The sequence below is a fragment of the Leptonotus elevatus genome, chromosome 7, assembly GCF_054856555.1.
Source record: "Leptonotus elevatus isolate MCC_2025b chromosome 7, RoL_Lele_1.0, whole genome shotgun sequence".
In the NCBI taxonomy this organism is placed as follows: Eukaryota; Metazoa; Chordata; class Actinopteri; order Syngnathiformes; family Syngnathidae; genus Leptonotus; species Leptonotus elevatus.
In genome coordinates, this window is record NC_141245.1 from 22,153,011 (window position 1) to 22,166,370 (window position 13,360).

Here is a 13,360-nt window from a genome sequence, read left to right on the forward strand (position 1 = left end):
GCAGTCACTTCCTGCTTTTCTTCTTCTTCTTTTAAATTACCGGTGGATCACATCTCTATTGTGTATACCGCCACCTACAGCGGCGGAGTCCCCTCTCAATATTCGCAAAAAAAAGAACAGATGGCCTAGCTCTTATTTGAACCAATACATGTAAACAAAAAGGTACAGACACGGTCCCTTTATCATTCCGAACCATTTATGTATCTTTTCTAACCATAAGCAGTCCTGTTTCAGTTGTCAACCATGTCACTGACAGTGTAACGTGATCATGAATATCTGGAAAGGTTTCTATTCGTTTTTTTGGATGCTATACGCTAACTGGCTTAGAAAGTTCAATCAATTCTGTTCCCCTCCAAAACAATCCTCTTCGTTTATCACTGTCTGTCCCTCTTGTGTTCATTTCCTGTTTTGAATCCCCGCTCAGCGCTCCGCACACAAAAAAAGTATGAGAGCATAGCTGTTATTTACGGCCCCTGGGGGCTACCTGTCATCCTGGATGCTCCGTTGCCATTGCCATGGCGACTCCCAAATTCCACGGAGCACAGGTCCTGACCCCCCCCCACAGTCCCACCACCTCCCACTCCGCCATAAAGCGATGACCTCTGACCCCCACACCTGCGGACATAGGTCGCAATGGTCCATTAGAATGTGTAGGAGATAGCGCAAACAACCCCCCCCCCCCAAAAAAAAAGTTTATAGGCCCGAAGGTCACCTTCTAGTTGCTTTTAGCCTTTCCAAGCACTCCCTCGCAGAAAGCCACAAGACACCAACAGTCATCTTTAGCTGCTTTTGTAAACAATTCTAAGCCACACCCCCTTTAGCTGTCTTAAATTGGTTACAATTGAATTTTTGTTTATTCTTCTTTTTCTGTGAATTATTATTCACATCCACGAAGAAAAAAAAATCTGCTATTAACCTATCTGAAAAATATAACGAATTAAGGGTTTTCCAGAAAAACTCGCTCATGCTGATTGTTGAGATTTCTTGGCTAAGCTAAGTTTTGGTTAAGCTAGTTTTACGTTGGAGCATACCCTTCTTTATGCTAGTTGTTTGACCTTTTACGTTACATTAGATGACATTATGTAGTTTTATACTGTTACTGTTATGTATGCTACATTCCATAATGTCATGCTCATTTTTTAGCAGGCTAGCTTACTGTAACGGTGTCTTTACCGGTCAAACGTTTTAGGCAACATATCACAGGACACCCCCTTCAGGCTTGCACATGCCATACTTTGGAAATCCAACCTAATTTAACAATTCAAACATTCTAAAGGTTCAAAGATGACAGTTTGAGTAGTGAACGCAGCGTTCACTCCTGGTTGATTTGTGTCCGCGTGGAGTGCCTGACAGGATGGAATACTTCTGGCAGCACCTCCACATCCATCAAAACCCTTTTCTTCATGCCGACTCCACAAAAGGAGCTTTATTTAAGTAGGTGAGATGATGATACTTTACATCATGTTACATCATTTTACATTCTATCGTGTTAGACTACATTATGCTACATTGTTCCATTGCTACATTGTTTTTGTGTAATGCTAGTTCAAAACAGTGAGTGAGTGAAACGGTACGCAGAACCTTCCCCGAATGCGTCCGATACCGCCGATCCGACTCGCTTGGTGCGCTTGTAATGAGGCAGACATTTATGTTGGCACGTGCCAGTGAGGGGTCCGTGCCAAGATGCCACTCTGGACCTGCCGCCCTCCATCTGGACCCTCCACCTGCCCGTCACCGCTTGTTTGGCTTCCCCGGGGAACGCCGTCCATCCGCCAGCTCGCCCTCGGGCCAAACCACACAAGCCGTCTGCCCCCACAGACACGGATCATCAAAATGTTATTCCAGAGCAAACCTCGACACAAGTGGAGCCCCGGAGTTTGACGCGCGCTCGGACTGTCTCCGTGACGACAACAGGAGGGAACATTTGAAGGGAAGAACGTTTTCCCTGACTGGGAGTCCTGACCGAAACTCTTTCAAACAATCTGCTCTTGATAAAATGATGAATTCATTTATTGATTGGCGCCCATTTGCTTATTTTCCATGAGTGTGTTTATTGGGTTCTCATGTGTGTCTTCGTCTCTCCTTAGATGTCCGCTTTTCACCGTCTCGTTAGCCCGCCCTGCTCTTCATGTGTGATTTTAATGGCGATGGAATATAAGGTATATTTTTTTTGCATTCGTTTCTTAATTTTTACTTTACTTACGATATGTTGCTCAACTTTTTAATGCTGCTGATTGTTGAGATTTCTTGGCTAAGCTACGTTTTGGTTAAGCTAATGTTACGTTTGTAGCATAGCCTACCCTTCCTTATGCTAGTGGTTTTACGTTATGTTGCATTTTGTTAAATTATATGACATTAATTATGTAGTTTTATACTGTTACTGTTATGTAATGTCTGTTACATTTGAATATATGCTTTGTTTCGTTACATAATATTACGTTCATTTCACAGCTTATGTTCCGTTACGTTACGTCACAATGTAAAATGTTACTTGATGTTATGATACGTTACGATACATTATGCTATGCAACATGGCATTCATTTATACATTCACTCGCAAATCTGACCATGTTTGCACTTCACTTGTATTTTTATTTGCTGCATCGTTCCTCTAACTCGGCGTTTCTCAAATGGCGGTACGTGAGATATTAACATTTATTTCAAAACTATATGTAAATATTTCAGAAAAACCTAAGTTCATAAAATGAATTTCATATTCAGTAGGGTATTTAATTTCAGCATCTCGACCCAACTTGTCATATGCCACCTCGAATCACCTGTCAATCACTTGAAAACTTTATTTAAAATTCAGTTGATTATTATTTTTTTTAGAACAGAGCTTTACTGTGAGGCATGACACTTAATGTTGATGATACTTTTTATGTGCACAAATATTTATTCATAATTAAATTATTTTTGTTTTTGTTTTTTTGTTATATCTGTTTATTTCCAAATAGTTCAAGCGACCAAGCGAGAGTTTCAAAGTTTCAACGTCAATGACGGCACAGCACTCGGTTTTAAGTTATTTTATTTTTTTTATATTTCATGCTTTGATTGGGGGGTACTTGGGTGAATTTTTTTTTTCCCAGAGGTATGTCACTGAAAAAATGTTGAGAACCCCTCCTCTAACGAAGCAGATTTCATTCTGACAGAATCTCATAAATAGTCACCAACTTGGAGTCGACACACGCCGACGAGGATGTGCTCGTTTTCCACGAATGCTGTACATTCACATCCCAAACGTGTAAAAATCCAGTAAAAAAAAACAAACATCAAACATAATTGTCAGCGGCCACTAGACGACAGATTATGTGCGATTATGTTAATTACATGTGACATCGTGTCACGATTAACGGCGTCGGCGCTGCACATTGCAGGTTGGGGCCGCTTTGAGCTCAAAAGCAAACACACAAATGTGTTTTCAGTTTTTGCTCGCCGCTCGTTTCAGATGTTGGATCATTGGTTGAACGCGAGCCATGTGACGTGTTCGGAAAGGGAAAGAACGGAGCGCTCATGGAGCCGCTGACAACTTGTTGAGAAAAATATCAGAAAAAAAGCATTGAGTTGACTTTTGCAATGTGGGCTTTTTTTTTTTTTTTTTTTTAAACATGTCACTTCGGTGTCAAATGTGTACAAGTGAGCTAACCTGGAACGCAAAAGGAGAAATGTTCCCAAAAAGTGACTGGATGTTGGCTTTAGACGGGGGTCATGCATGCCCGTACATTTTCCTTGTCACTTGGCTGTCGGTCATAGTTCAAACTGTAAAAGGGAGCATACTGAGGAAATGTGACTTTTTATGTGTATAACAGAAGAAAAAAAAAAAAGGTATCTGCGAGTGAGCCGTTCTGCACTTGAGCTCATTTCCATTTCCACCAATGACTCGGCAGCTTGGTGGTGAAATGTTGCATCTGCATGTGATAATACAGAGGGAATCTCGTAAGGTTTAGGTTTGTGTGTGTGATACTGTCCACCACTCAGTGTTCAACTGGTTTGAAACGGGTTCAAGTGGAGCAGAGAGACAGGAGGGGGGGGGGGGGGGGGGACCAGTGATCCCGTCCCACCTCTCCATCAAGCCTCCCTCACTCGCTCTCCACTGTACTCCTTTCTCCTCCCGTCTTTGTTTGAAAACAGCTTTCAATTTCCTGGGTAGCCGTCTTCAAAGGGGAGCCTCGGTGAGGGGGACGAGTGTGGGGTGGGGTGATGGGGGTGGGGGTGGGGTGATGGGGGTACGAGTGGGCTGCCAGAGGCGCAGTGACAGCTGGGAGGCAGGAGACTTTGAGATCACATCAGAGAATTCCACGTTGTGACCGCCAACTGACACACTGTGATTGTGTGATCCGAACCCCCCCACCGCCACTTTGTATACGCACACACATGCACATACATAAAGAATACATACACACACACACACTTATTATACAGACAGTTATATTGCATTGTTACACTATATTGTGTTGTGCTGTTACGATATGTACGTTATGTTACATTATATTAAGTTACACGTCACAATGGTGTTAATTTGCAAACCGTTGTTACGTGAAGTTGCGTTATTATATTCCATTACACAACGTTATATTGTTTTGCGCTACGTTATATAATACTTAGGTTTTGTTTCATTATGCTCGGTTGGGCTATAGTATGTTATATGTAGAAGTACATTATGTTACATACGTGTAATGCTATATTCCTAATGCTTTGTTATCTTATGTTACATTAGTTTATGTTACATTCCATTATTTACTTTGCATTATTTTACATCGCTTAGTTATGTAAATTACGTTGCTGCTTTCTTGGCATTATGCTACACAGCAGGTTACATTATGTTATGTAATGTGACAAGCTTATGCTAGATCACGATGTTGTTACATTACGTTATGCTACATGAAGTTACAGTACGGCTTACGTTACGGTACGTTACAATCCATCGTTACATTACATTATTATTGTTTTGTTACTTTAAGATGCATGATTTTACGCCGCTATATTACACGTTTTGCTGCGTTACATCACATTCTGTTATTTTATCCCTCACGTTATGCTACACTGTTACCTCTTGTTACTTTGCATTGTGTAACATTACATGCTTTGTTCTGTTACATTACATGACACTGGGGTCAGTTACATTATGTAACACGAACCGATACATTACATTATCTACCAATATGCTCCATTACATTGCGTTACTTCAAGCTACATGACTTAATTTTACACAAAGCTACATTGCATTACGTTGTTATACTGTGTTACACTATGTAAAGTTACGTTACCCTCACCTTTTCTTAGGCACATATATCACGTAATATTTTTTTTTTTGACGTATCCTACCCTACCTTATCTTATCCTAAGGTGTAGCCTATAAGATCTTATTTTATACGTGCCATGACACCGCATCCTTCCCCCCTTAGAGGTCTTTGATAGCCGCAGTGTTATTGGAGGAAGTCAGGAGACATTTTGTTCTAAATATGGTTAAATGGCCCACAAATTAATTGGGTTCTAATTGAGCCCATTTTGGACATTGTCTCGTTCCATCTCGTGTCCATGGCGGGAAAGCGATCATGCGGCCTGGCATCCTCGCCATTGCCTCCTTGAGAGGGAAGTGACATCATCGATCCCACAGCGTATTGCACACGAGCGCGGCATAAACACGGCGTCTGTTGGGGAACGCATCACCCGTCCAGGCCTCCGAAAGCAAAGTGATGATTGCCTCCCGTATTGCCAGCGCACAGCAGCGCACCCTCAAGGACAAATATGCTAAGAGGGAACCCGGGATTGGAGGATGGGAAAATGAGACAGCGCCAGGGGGGGGGGGGGGGGGGGGGGGTGGGGGGGATCGGTGGTCTTCGCTAATCCCTCCACATCTGGCTTCTATTGGGATGCGGAGGCCGCTAAAATAATGTTTTTCACCCGACAAGCCTTTTTGTGCTATAAATTACCCAGCAGCCACTCAGTGAAAGCCATTGGAGGGGGCCACTTTGTGTTTCTGCTGAAGACAACTCAACAACCAACACCCCCCCCCCCCAACCCCCCGCCCACCCAGCCCCCCTCACCCTGCACTAAATGTGCCTTCCTTCCTTCCTGTCGTCCATCAACAGACAACAACGTGCAGGCAAGATGTGGCCTCCTCAATTGACAACTGCATTTATTCTCTGTTGATAACCCAAACAGCAGCACTTACGGAGGCACATTAAACAGACACGCAGATTCATTAAAAGTTGGAGACCTTTCTTGTGCGGTTGTGAAGATGAATTATGACGATTAGCATTCCAGGAGGCTTGTGGAAGATGTGGTCACTCCACAACGTTGTGTGCGCGACCATGTTTACATCACAGTGAACAACGTGACCTACTTCTTTTTTTATTTTGTTGTCGATCCACTTTCACTTGATATGAATTCAACCAATAATTCAGTTGACGAAACAGATTTTGGATATTGGTGTGCTGTTGAAGTTCCGAATGCATTTGTACTCATTATACTTAGTAGAACAGAAACTAAACACAATATATACAATTAAATATGCAAATTACTTAGTTAACACACCTAGCTGACACTAGTCTTAGTCTTTTGTCACACAAGTCTTAAGTGCGAAATTTTAAAACTTACAATAAAGTACGAGTACAATAAAAGTAAACAAAAAAGCTTATACAAAGTGTTTGGTTCGAAAATGGGCAGAAGCAAGCCAAAGCTTCAAAATAGTTACCAAGTGAAAGTTGTAGAGAACTAGTTGGCAGTCCACAATTCTCGATATTCGGTTCCTTCAGGTACTTGGCATTCCAGTGAGAAAGCAAGATAAGATAGATTGAAACAGGGGGTTCTTGTTTTCTGTCGGTCCCGACGAACGCCAGTGGATTCTCGAAGAAGTTCGAGATAAATACAAAAAACTCAAAGCAGATTTATCACGTTTAGCCAAGTTGGTTTTGTCCCATCAGTGACCTCTCACAGCCACAAACCATAAACCAGGTCCAGATTCCTTCCCCCAAAAAACCTTCCATCTCTACTTTTGGCAGGAGTAGACTTTTTTCTTTTCTTTTTTTTTTAAGGACGTGGCCTCAGGGACTGGAAGGTGATTGGTTCATAATAAAAAAAATTGTGCAAAATAAATGTACTGTGTATATTCTGTGTATGCATGTAAAGAAATTGCATATAATTGTTAAGTGCGGGATCAAAAGGACAAGCGTGCTTGCCATTGAGAGACGATTGGGAAATCTGTGGAATTATTATGGGATTCCAATGTCTCTGTCGCTCTGAGCCACATTTTATGTGACTGCGGACAGACGGTGCACATCTGGCCAAACCGCCATTATTTGTACGATATCATTCATTTGTGCAGCCAGGAAGTTCCGTTCGCTCAAACTGAAACGCAAGACAAGAACTGCAAGAGTTCAGTTGTAAGTAAATAAAACACGTCGCTAATAGAACGCAGCGCAAAATCCTAATCAGAGGCAGACAAAAATGAAGTGAGCGTGTCAGTACATGAAAACGCCAGGAAGGAAATCATTTTGTTTTCAAATAAAACTCATTGTCAGCCTTGTGATTGATTTGACAATCAATTTGAGTTTGTACGTATTCCCGCAATGCATATTTCCTGCAACAAATGCGTGATTGGAGGCAAATGCACCGATGATTGTCTTCTGGTAACATTTGGCCTCTTTATGGACCTTTTCATATTTCATCTTCTGCACAGCACCTGTAGGAATGTGACCCGCTGGTGGGCCCCCCGCACCCCCAGCAGCGGTGAGACGGTCTGCCTGGTCGGGCCTGTCACCGGTGATGAGCGGGGGGCTCATCAGTGTCGGGGGGGGGGGCAAGCAGAGTTCAATGCGCATAAGTGCATAAAAGCGCTGCGTGTATGGCACCGCGGCAGACTGAAGGTCTCGGCAAGGGCTCGGGCGAAGGGCCGGGCCTCGCGGAGGAGGGAGGTGTGAGGTCACTGCTTCTTCACCACTAACACCAATTAGATGAATACGAGCTGACAGGCCGCAGGATGAAAGGGAGAGGATTGACTAATGCGGCAATCCCAGCGGTAAACGGTCCGACCGAGCCAACTTGATTTTACAGCCATTAGGCACCTGTTGTAGGCTCGCGCAGGTGATCCCAACATTCTGGAATTACATCTGCGCCGAAACCAGAGCCTCGCAGGACGCCGCCCGGCAAACGGCTTGATGCCATCTGTCTTGACTTTCCTCTTCGGTTTAGCCTGAGACGTTGACTGCCAGTTCCGTCCTTCATCAACAGTCGAGTGATCCGATTTATGAGTCTTTCGACGTTGACTTGCCAGCATGTGAGATAACTCGTGCTATATGGCGGCAGCTAACGCAACTAAAATAACTTCACAAGAAGAAGCCTTTTAGAAAATAGTCAACATTTAATCTATATATCTATCTAGCCCACTTCATAGCTAACTATTGTTGGATTATTAACATTGTTTTTCAGTTTCAATTTATATTTTAGCCGTTTTGGATTTAGTTATAGCTGTGTAGCTCAATGAATAGTATTGTCTATTGTATTCTTATCTGTCTCTCTCGCCTGAGAAGAGAAGGGCAACAAGTTTCTTTTTTATATTATCTAAAAGGGAGTATAGCCTAGTACCGGTCTCAGTCGGTCAAAGAGAGTCCAAGGACAGGCTGATGTATTATTGTTCAATTCTAATCTGATTTGTATTCATGGGAACTTGATGCTTTTTTTGTGCTGAAGGGAGGGGAGAGGAGACTTTTTGTATTCACCCACTTTTCAATAAATAATGATGTGCAGGAGAAGGAAGGACACACAATCTGAACGGAACACGGTTTGAGTGTCTTCATTTTGTGTGATCAGAAGCTTCTGATAATGATACCTTTGCAAAGGGACTTCTTCACCAGAATCTCACCATTCAGTTAATTGAACACGCAAAGAGTAGAATACAAATATTGTCTACTCTAACACTATCTAGCCCGCTTGCTAGCTAACTATCTGGCTATCTCGCTTGCTAGCTAACTATCTAGCTATCTCGTTTGCTAGCTAACTATCTATACGTACGTATATATAATTATGTATATAAATGTATATTTGAGAGCAGAGAGTATGAGAAAGCGGGCGATACTGAGTGCATGCAGAAATGTCACATTTATTTGTATGAATCTATATCGGAGCTTATAATTGGCCCATTTCTTGTGGACCGCCAAGTTATGGTTCGCAGGCCCCTGGGGATCCAGAGACCCCAGGTCGACAACAACTGGAAAAGAGACTACATGTACATGTTTCACGACTTCTTTTTGAAGAGAGACAACAGCAGAAGTGGGGGTGTCGGTCGCGGCGGGGTTTGAGGGGTGGCGGTTGTTGTCGGGGTCAGCGTTGACATATTTCAACGCGGTGTAATTCTAGCCGGTCACGGCCCATCATGTGTCATCCTCGTGTCAATGGAGGCCTTTGCCACATACTTGAGCCCCCCCATCCCCCTCCTGCTCCACGTCCGTCTCACCATTTCTCCATCCCATAATTACCCTACGCGCACACAATCCCGTCCTTCCCGTTCATCCTTTGCCCGTCTGCCAACTCCTCACATGTTGTCATCGGCCTGCTGAGAAGCGGGCCGGTCGGGGGCTGATCCGCTGTCGAGACAGGTCTTACCGAGCTGTCTGGTTGCGCATCTGCTTTCATACAAGGAACGAGCCAAACCCGGTACTGCTCAGATTAGATCACTGGACTGTAGCATTTTTTAAATCGAGACCATTTAAAGGGGAAGTCAAGTCAAAATGGTTCTATCTGTGGACCGTGACGTGTCTAAACACGGTATTATGATTAATAATGCTTGTTTTTGAAAATCCACCTGTTTCTATGCTTATCAGGGGCAGCCATTTTGCCTCTTTCTGTCGACTGAAAATGACATCACAGTTGCGCAGAGTCACGGCTCACCTCTTTTTGGAGTTAGGTCATGTGACGTTTGCAAGCTTTCAAAATTTGGGTGAAAAATTATACAGTCCCCAAAAATTAATTGTGGATATAAAAAAATATTGTGATTTAATGTTTTTAAATTTAGGTTTTAGTTTAGTCCATTTAGTTTTGTCACGTTTTTCGTTGGAATTGATTGAATTGTCTGTTAGAATAATTACAAATTTTTATTTGAAAGTGTTGCTGAATATGCTCTGGCATTTCGTTAATAAAACATCTGGACATTGAAAAGAGATGTTTGTAGCTCTCGAAGATTTAAAAGTCTCAAGTTATTTGAAATGATAAATTTTTGTGTTTGTGCCAAACATTCCATTTGAAATGATAGCCGAAACCTTCAACTTTGGTTTATGAAATTTTGTAAAATATATAAAAATATATTCTGATCCAGAAACTTGTGACTTGTTTGAAACTCAAAGGTTTACGTGAAACTCGCTTTCGAACTGTCTCGCATTTATTTGATTTAAAGTGCATCCATTTTTCTAAATCAGTGGCGCACTCCCCATCTAACGTCTCACAGCGGCGACGCCTGAGTCGCCCCTGGAGTTGATCTCAACCAGGGTCAAGAAGATAAGAGATGACCCTGAAATTCCGCTGAGGGAGCTTCTCCCTTCCCGGTGAAGGATGGACACTTTTCATGGAGATGTTGATGTAAACCTTCCATACTCGGCTTGTGGAAGTTTGTCGAGAAGGGGGGCGGGGGGCTTCTCCTCCATGCAGGGGTCTAACATATCAAAGAGCATGGATGCAGCAAGGAGCGGGGGGGGGGGGGGGGGGTTGATGGTGAGCGAGTTGGCTTTTGTTCCCACTCCTCCGGCAGGATCCCCTGAAAAGATCACCGAGTGGGCTCGATTGGTCACGGCCGAGATCGCTCCCCCCCTCTGATTGGACACGGCGGACCAGCAGATGTTAGCTTATAGCTAACGTCACTGTCGTGTTAAGATGCGATCGCATGCTAAGCGCTCCGACCCCGTGCTGCCCACGTTTTCCTTCTGTCAGGTCATCAATCACCCGATTTCGATGATGTCGGACTGGCATTGACGCCGTATGTCTGATCTGTTTGTTTTTACGGATGGATATCATCGGATTTGTCCTGATTCAAATCCAAGAATATTTTTGAGCTGAAGCTAGCTCCAATTTTGTTGCTATTGATGTACATTGTTCGTTTTGCAATATTGAACGTGAAACCATTATTCAGCTTTTTTTGTCAATGCTCTGTTTCATTTAAGTTTTGGAATGATGTTAAGGAGTTTATTTTTTGTAATACAGGTGTAATGATTGAGCCCAGAGATATAATACCTGGTTTTGAAAATGAAAATTATGCGCTTAGCCATGTGTTAAATCTTGGGTAAATTCCATATACACAAAGGTAATTTTAGTAATTAATTTCCACGCCTCCTAGTTTTTATTTATTTATCGAGCTTAAATCACATGTTAACGTACTGTCCATTGTTAAAAATAAGAAAACTGAACGTACAATGTTGTATTTAAAGGAAGCTTTTCATGTGACCCCTAACAGACTTGAAAGTTTGTTTAAATGTTGAGATGACTGCATGGTTTTGTTTTTTCATTGATTGTTGTATATCTTACTGCCATTGTAATCGGAAATTATTGAATACTTGTACAACATTCAATTGTGTCAATAAAAAAAGGTATCTATCAAGCTAGCTCGTTAGCTAGCTATCTTGCTAGCTATCTATCCTGCTATTTATCTAGCTATCTATCTAGCAAAATAGCTAACTATCTAGCTAGCTAGCTAGCTAACTATGTAAATAATAAGTGTATATAAATGTATATATGAGAAGATTCCAATCCGAGGATATCCCAGCTGAAGTGTTTTGTTCTTTATGCCACCATGTCACGGATCTAAATTGTGTCACTTGAATCATTTGGCGCCTTCGAGTTCCCTGTTGGTTCGTCGTACGTTGGTCTTGTTTTTACAAGCAATCAAGAACAAGATACAGTGAAGGCTTGTCAAGTAATTACAGATGAGATTCCATGTCTGCTGATTCTGTTTCCTATCCTACTTTCTAGATAAGACCAAGCTAACGTTTACACAGTCGACTTAGTAAGCGTAATTGCTTTACTTTGTCTCACCAGACGCTCTGAAAAAAAAAAAAAGAAACCGCCTCCGTGACCGAGGAGTCCGAGGAACAGATATGTTATCTGGAGGAATCTGGGGAAAAGCATTTCCCACTCCGGCCCGCCTCTGCTTGGCCCGTCCTGCGTAGGAACGAGCCATTTGGACCGCAGTCCTCTTCCTGACATCTGACAATGCAAAAAAAAAAAAAAAAAAAGATCTGAAGAAGGAAAAAAAAAAGAGATAAGAGACGCTTCAAAGTGCTGACACGGCCAAATGGATACGAGCCACAAGAGAACAGCCACGGTCAGCCAAAGGTTACATTAGGTCAGGTCAGAACAACACTACACTGATTTATTTCAAAACGTTTCAGTCACAGCACTAACGCATTGACACAAATGATTTTATGAGCAAATGATCGCTTTCTGTTGCGTAGAGGCCAAAGAACGAAAGAATTAAACTGTCAAGCTGTGGTTGAGGTGAACGTAAAGTATAAGTAGCCAAATCATGAAATGTCCAATGGCGACACTGAACACAACGCTCTTGCCAGCAAGCTTAAATAAATAAAAAAAAAAATAGAAAGGAATCATTTAAAAAGTTCAAATCCTCAATTTCAATTCGAAGACTTTCAGATATCCTTACTCCTCCACGAACTCAAGCATGGACATCAGCTTGGATTTCATAAAACTAGTTAAAGAGTGTCAGGGTCCAATTTGAAACCTGAAAATCCCCCCGAAGCTCACCAAAACCTCAACGTGTGAGACGAGAATCAGTCACTGATTGTCATCATAAAAATATCAGCGCAGCCCACCAAAAAGTTATGGCTTCAGTCAGCATGGATTCTTCCGCTCCACTGCGACTTGCGTTTCTGTTTAAGTCCCATCGTCTTCAGAAGTCGTTTTGTATCTGGGTCTGGATCTGCGTGAGAAAAAAAAGGCTTTTTAATGGTGACCAGGAGTCCTGTTTTCCCTGGACATATCCACATTTTGGGTCTTACAAAGAGCGTCCAGCCAAGATTATTATTATTTTTTTTTAATCATGACTTCTGTCAACATGCATGACTTGCGTTTCTATTTCAGTCCTGCTTCTTCTTTTTTTTGTTGTTGCACTATTTCAGTGAAAAATAGCTGTAATGGTGACCAGACGTCCTCTTTTCATTGGACATTTCTCCCGTTCCATAAACCGTTTAGACACAGTCATATTCAAAGTCAGGACTACTAATCTTAGTTCAGCGTGACACTTTTCAGGAAGTGGATTTGATCAAACATAAACTAATAAGCATCAGGTCCCGTTTTCATCATTATCCTCCCCCTCTTTCTCATCGTCCTCCCGCCTTGAAATATTCTCACGTCTGGATGC

The 13,360-nt window shown here is 42.3% G+C and overlaps 1 protein-coding gene across 2 annotated transcripts in view; it reads left to right on the forward strand.

The window, feature by feature from the left end:
* The first annotated feature begins 696 nt into the window (after positions 1–696).
* The window catches only part of cdon (cell adhesion associated, oncogene regulated), a 63,405-nt gene continuing 50,741 nt past the window's right edge, over positions 697–13,360 (forward strand). Inside the window, exons 1-2 of one of the 2 annotated variants that reach the window (XM_086081231.1) lie at positions 697–1,438; positions 2,088–2,159. The gene's annotated coding sequence lies outside the window, so the exon portion shown is untranslated. Of the gene's footprint in view, positions 1,439–2,087; positions 2,160–13,360 lie in introns of those variants that run through there. The other variant, XM_086081230.1, reaches the window with a different exon arrangement.